This window comes from Chaetodon auriga, chromosome 9 (assembly GCF_051107435.1).
Source record: "Chaetodon auriga isolate fChaAug3 chromosome 9, fChaAug3.hap1, whole genome shotgun sequence".
Lineage (NCBI taxonomy): Eukaryota > Metazoa > Chordata > Actinopteri > Chaetodontiformes > Chaetodontidae > Chaetodon > Chaetodon auriga.
In genome coordinates this window covers 6,698,230-6,704,472 of record NC_135082.1, presented here as the reverse complement: position 1 = coordinate 6,704,472, position 6,243 = coordinate 6,698,230, and the positions used below count along the sequence as shown (strand labels likewise).

General features: G+C 42.0%; 1 non-coding gene across 1 annotated transcript; it reads left to right on the top strand.

The window, feature by feature from the left end:
* Positions 1–770: 770 nt before the first annotated feature.
* Positions 771–852, top strand: trnal-uag (transfer RNA leucine (anticodon UAG)). Its single transcript has one exon. It is a non-coding gene; the product is annotated as a tRNA-Leu (tRNA).
* Positions 853–6,243: the final 5,391 nt, after the last annotated feature.

The following is a 6,243-nucleotide window of genomic DNA, read 5'->3' as shown; positions in this document are numbered from 1 at the left end:
CTCTGCCAGAGTGCTTAATTCTCAATAATACAGGATGGCAGTCATGCTCCATGCTGATATGGTTGTGAACAGTGATGATTTAGAATCTGATCGTTGGCCCCACAGCTCAGCAATGAAGGCAGTGTGGCCGAGTGGTCTAAGGCTCTGGATTTAGGTGCTCGTCTCTATGCAGGCTTGGGTTCATTTCCTACCACTGCCAGCTTTATGTACAGGTATGTTGAACAGCAGCAATCTTGGGATTCTGACAAGAGACTCCTGCAAGGAGTTTGTTTCATGTTGTTTTCTGTGCACAGGAAGGCCGTATATTCCTTCCTTCGTGCCCATAACCCAGAGGTTGATGGATCAAAACCATTCTGACTACTAGAAACAGCTGTTAAAGAACAAAAATCCACACAATCTCATCTGTCTATTCACAAGATTCCTGTTATCAGACAAATAGGTACCCACAGCAGCAACTGTCACATCTTCTCCATTTGCTACTGTAGCATTTAAAAAAATGGTCCTCTTTTTGTAGCATCTGACTAAGCTTTGTGTCCAACCAAACTCCTTTCGTTATTCTACAAATTCTCCTCTCTTACGCACACTCTTTAAAGACTATCTTCATAACAACAACAGTGTTTTCATGGGTAAAGATTTTACAGAACAAGCCAATTCTGGTAGTGTGGCCGAGTGGCCTAAGGTGCTGGATTTAAGCTCCAGTCTCTGTGGAGGTGTAGGCTGGAGACCCACCGCTACCAATCAGATCATTGGCCCCATACATCATAAATGCAGGTAGTGTGGCCGAGTGGTCTAAGGCGCTGGATTTAGGCTCCAGTCTCTATGGAGGCGTGGGTTCAAATCCCACCACTGCCAGCTTCATGTGCAGGTATGTTGAATTACAGGTTGCAGCTGTTACAGCAGCTCTGGCCATTTTTCTTTGCATGAGTGTGTCTATCACAAGTCTCGGTCAATTGTGCGTACATATGGATGTACAACTGGTGAGACTAGTGATTTGCTTTTTTCTACTTTGTGGACTACTTTCATCAACGTGAGATCCACTGAACTTTGGGTCCATTGTTTACACTCAGGAACAGCTGATCACACTGAGCAACATGGGCATACTCCAGTGGAAAGACGAGAGATCTCCAATGAAATAAGGAGGAGAAGGGGATGCAGAGCTGGGGTGAAGTGTCGGGAGCTGGAAGAAGCCGGCGTAGACTGTAACCTGGGGCCCGTTTCGCAAAGCAGGTTTAGTGAAAACTCCGAGTTTGTTAAGCCTGAAATGAAGGAAACTCTGAGTTTTCCGTTTCACAAAGGGAGGTAACTCAAACCAGAGAAAGAGGGGTAACTCTAGCCTGTTTCACAGAGAGAGGTAACTTAAGCTCTCGGCCAGTTACCATAGTAACAGACTCTATGAACCTAACCTGGTCGGGACCAGGTTTTTCTCAATGAACCTCGAGTTTCTCTCTGTCTCCGCCCTTTGTCAGCCACACACGGAATTTGATTTCCTCATTCATTCGTCAGCAGGAGAGTTTTGGGATAACATAGTTCTGCCGTCTGTTATTTAAAAAAATCAGTCAGTAGGCACTTTTTTTCACTAACATGTCCTTTTGACAACGATCCCGTGGATGAAGGTGCAGCATTACTGCGCAGGGAATTAAATATTCATCGGGAGCTGGTTATCAGACCGAACATAGATGTTCTCGCATTTCCAGACAATTATCTTTTTGAACGGTACCGTTTCACGTCACAGTCCATCATCTACATACACAACCTAATCTGTCCTTACATTTGCAACATTACCAGCTGGAGTCATGCTCTCACATCCCAGCAGATATTGTGTGTTGCGCTGCGTTTCTTTGCGCAGCATTATGTTGGTGATAGAACAACTACACAGTCAAACAGCCACTTAATATTTACTTTACAATATAACACATGATCAAAATGAGGTACCCCCATTAAATTATGCCTTGTCTTACCTGTTTGAACAATGTTTTTATGTTTCATCTTGAGCTGCTACCAAGTGCACTTCTCCCCCGCGGGATTGCACCTACATGAAATAAATTAATGAGCTACCATTCAAGCAGTTTTCCCCTGAAATATTATTGTGATTGCAAAGGACTACATTTAAACTTACGCATTGACCCGAGCAGCAATGTTCTCCCATGCCGCCTCCCTCTCTTTTGCAGCTGCAGCGGTGTTACACTTTTTTCTAAAAACATGCTCAAATTCGCCGTATGAGCGCATTAAGATTTCGAGTTCCAGTGGGGTAAAAAACGCTGCCCTCCTCTTCCCCGTCGCCATGGTGACTCGTCGAATCGGGGCTCCATTGATGTTGGCTTTTTATAGTCGTGGTGCACGCGCTTAACTCTGAGTTAACCTACTCTGAGTTGACTGAACTAACTCAAATCACCTGTTCTGAAACCGGAAACTCTGAGTTTCCTATCTCAGGCTAGATCAACTCAGGGTTCAGGATTAGGCTCGGAGTTTGTTGAACCTCCTTTGTGAAACGGGCCCCTGGATGCGTAGACCATTGACTACCTCACCAACAGACCACAGTATCTGTGGCTTCACGACTGTGTGTCTGATGTGGTAGTTTGCAGCACAGGGGCTCCACAGGGGACAGTGCTCTCCCCTTTCCTCTTCACTCTCTACACTTAAGACTTCAGACACAACACCAACAGCTGGATCTGTCCATCACTGCCCTTTGGACACCATCGAGGAGGTGGGTGAGAGGAGGGTGTCAGCCAGGCTGACATTGATCATGGACAACCCATTGCACCCCCTGCACGAGACAGTAGGGGGCTTAAGCAACTCCTTCAGTAACAGACTGCTGCATCCAGTCTGTAAGAAAGAACGCTACCGCAGGTCCTGTAATGTAATGTAATGTAATGTAGCACAATGTTGATGCTGTCTTTCTCAATTTGACATCATAAACTCACTTTGTTTGGCACTACTCTTATCAATGCTAATAAATAATCACATTATCCATTTCTAGCACTACTGGCATTATTATCCATATTGGCAACAGTACTTTTAGAAATTGTATACATTGTGCATATACATAGTCCTAGTATTTCTGAAGTGTAATACAACATATGTCATTAGTAGTTTTATCATAAGAATATTAGCAATAGTACTTTTCTATGGCAGTATGATTTTTATGAAATTTACTATTTTTTATAATCTGTACAAATGTACATATACATAGTTGTTTTTCTATTCTGTATCCTGTACGCTTACTTTATTTTGTCCTCTTTATGCCAATTTGCTTGCTCTTTGTAATACTTGCTGGCTGTAACAACTAAGTTTCCCCAGTGTGGGATCAATAAAGTCCTATCTTATCTTATCTTATCTTATCTTATCTTATCTTATCTTATCTTATCAATCTTGGGATTCTGACAGGAGACTGGGAAAACATAACCATTTCAAACTCCTACAAAGGAGTTTGTTTCAATCCCAACATGTCAAAACTGGCAGGTACATTTTTGAATATTATTTTGATAATATTCAAGGATTTTTTTGACCTATCACTAGTGGGGAAAATAGCTTTTGGGTAGTGTGGCCAAGTGGTCTATAGTGCTGGATTACACATCCAGTCTCTCAGTGGGCTTTGAATCCCACCACACCTGTCTTTATCTCAAAGTACTGGGAATATCTGATCACAATCTCAGGATTTTGTGCAGAACCTAGGAAACACAAATGGTAAATGTTGTTGTAAGTTGCTAATGGAAAGAGTTGGTCAATGATGGCGGAGTATGTGACCAAAAACTGAGTAGCAATGTGCTTTAGTGATCATGAACTAGTTGTCAGTGGTGGCCAAAGGTTAGTTTTCATAATAAGGAAATACTTCTCATCAAACCAGAGAAGTGTGGAACTGCTTAGTATCACTGATTGCAGTAATTTTCCATGTTGATCTCACAATAGAGAGCACCAGTCAAATGACAAAGAGAACAAACATTATTGCAAATAGATATATTGTGAGTACATGGCAGTGATATCTACCTGTGTTTTTCTGCCAATTTTTTGATTGTGTATTCACGGCCTCATGGCAGAACCTGAGAGCAGAGTGGCGCAGCGGAAGCGTACTGGGCCCATAACCCAGAGGTCGATGGATCGAAACCATCCTCTGCTAATAGAAACAGCTGTTAAAGGGTACAGTGTGGCCAAGTGGATCATGCTTCCAGTCTCTCAGCGGTTTTGAATCCCACTACTACTCTCTTTATCTCAAAGTACTGGCCACAATCTCAGGATTTTGTGAAGAAACTAGGAGACCTAGACTTGTCAACCCTTTCGTTTTTTCCCAGGATTCTCCTTTATTTTATCCTTCTCTGCAGCTGTCCTCTCATTTAAATATGTTTGTGTAAATCTCCTGTATTTTTAACCTTTCTAAAAAACAAACAAACAAACAAACAAAAAAAAGGTTGGCTGCAACATTCACAGGAAGTCATCACTGAAATCGCAACTGCTATTAAAAGAAGCAGGAAAAGGAACAGATGAACGTAAGAGGGAAAAATCTGAAAGTATCTCTCCAAATGGGAGGAGGATCAACTGGGTCAAAGCCATGTTTTTTATAAAATATGGAACACAGATTTCAGTTTATCACACAAAGGAAAAAGCTACAAATCTACCAGACATAAGAGTGCCGAAGAGGTGCAGAAAGATACTCTGCCAATGAATGCAGGGATGTTCACAGAGTTTCACTTTCAAACAGGTATCTTTTTCTGACCACCTGATTGAAGTCACTTCATGTCGGAACTAGTTAACCCAAACCTTGTTACACTGACATTTTAAAGCAAGTGGTGGTGGAGCAGCCCAGGGCCCAGTGCCAGAAAACTTCCCGTATTGACAGGTATGGTCTGAACTGCTTACTTTAGTCCCAATGGATGTAGACGTTAGTACCTTGATCATATTGACTTTTGAGTGTTGACAACTTCAAGACCGTGAAGAGCTACATCATGTTCATTCATAATGTTACTATTTGCATGTTCTCTAAACTAAGGCACTGAAAGCCTTTCAGCAAAGTAAGCTGTCAGGCACATAACAAGCCACTTGAGCACATTGATTCCCAATAGTTTTAAGTAGGAAGAACAGTTGCCAATCTTGTTCTCTCATGTTAAGCTCCAGTCAATTTTGGAAGGAGCTAATTGTGCACTAATCATGCTTAATTAGCCTCTGGAGAGAATGGACAATGCAGTGGGATATAACCAAATGTTCCGGTGTTTCTGCTCCCACAATCTGGTCCAAGACGTGGGCCACTCTGTGGAATTGTTGGAGTCGATTGCTTTTCTGCACAGGATATAACTCACCATTTTGGAAGGTTTCCCCAGGCAGAGGATTTCACTCGCTACAAATGTCTGTTTTACCAAGAAGGTAACTCAGAGGGTTGCGTTTACCCTTGGTGATGTAGTGGATATCACATTTGTTTTAGTTTCTCCCATTTAGCAGATTTATTGAGTCCAACTGAAGCTCTGATAGCAGCCACAGGTTCTCCCCTCAAACAAATACACATATTCCTGTTTTGATTGAGCATGAGGTATTAGTCATAGCTTCTCTAATAATTTGATGTAGATACATAGAAATGACTAAAAGACTGCAGAATATTAGTTTCAACAATAATCCCTCTGTGTAACTGATTTAGTCCATGCTTTGCTTGTAAAATAGATGTAGTACTATGTACGACAACAGCTCATCATTTTGGCCCGGTAGTTCAGATCTGAAGTGAATCACATACCTTAGCTGGGAAAATTCTAAACTGGGACAGTCTGAGCTGCAGGGTGAATATAGTCAAAAGTTGACTGCGTAAGTTCCCTCCTTTTGAGCCTCTTGTACCCCTGGTGGCCAAGGATCAACTCCCACCACACTTTCTTACATCTGTCATTCCTTCTCTCATCCTCCCTGTCTGAATAAATAAAAAATACTACAGCTGAGTGGCCTGCCAACTTTCCTGTTAGATGACAAAAGTTGGGACCTCATATATCCCTCCATTCTGTACCTAAGAGCCTGGCACCAGATGTGCACATCTCTGTGTGGATTAAGCACTAAAATCGGAGAAGGATTAGATCTTTTCATTTTAGAGATTTTAAGAAGCTCTCTGAACACACTGTTCTGTGTTCCACACCTCGGTTACATGAAATGTGGCCCATGTGATGAAGCACAATGACTACTCCTGCATTTAACCAGAAAAGGGGATGTCAACTGTTTGATTTAATGTGGTCATTAAGTAATGTCAACCAACAAATGAACAGGTGTCATTTATTTTAC